Source organism: Penaeus monodon, chromosome 34 (assembly GCF_015228065.2).
Source record: "Penaeus monodon isolate SGIC_2016 chromosome 34, NSTDA_Pmon_1, whole genome shotgun sequence".
Classification (NCBI taxonomy): Eukaryota; Metazoa; Arthropoda; class Malacostraca; order Decapoda; family Penaeidae; genus Penaeus; species Penaeus monodon.
The window spans coordinates 15,230,455-15,230,892 of record NC_051419.1 but is presented as its reverse complement, the minus strand read 5'-3'; positions in this window follow the sequence as shown (position 1 = coordinate 15,230,892).

Genomic DNA, 438 nt, shown 5'->3' with positions numbered 1-438 from the left:
CTTCCTCCCTCACTTATCTCCATCTTTCTCCCATACTCCCTCTCTCCCTTTCTCTTCTTTGTTTACAAGTTTCAGTCCTTTTCTCGCAAAGGATAAACGACTCCCATTTCTGAAAGACGCGATGGTAAAGAAAAATATCGAGACAGTAAGATTTATTGTGCTTCGTGAGAACCTGACAAAGCTGAAGGAAATAGATGAAGGCACTCTGTGTAAAATATATTATCCTATTTTTTCTTCTATTGCGCTTTCTTTATCTTTCAGTTGTTTTTTTTTTCATATATAGTCGTTATCTTTTGTTTTGTTTTGCTTTGTTCGTTTTCTGGTTTTCGATTTTTTTCCTATTTGCTTCCTGTTTTCCTAAGCCACAGAAGATTTTTTTCTCTCTTTCATTAACTTTCTTTTATATACATTTTACCTTCTTCGCTTACTGGTTATCAG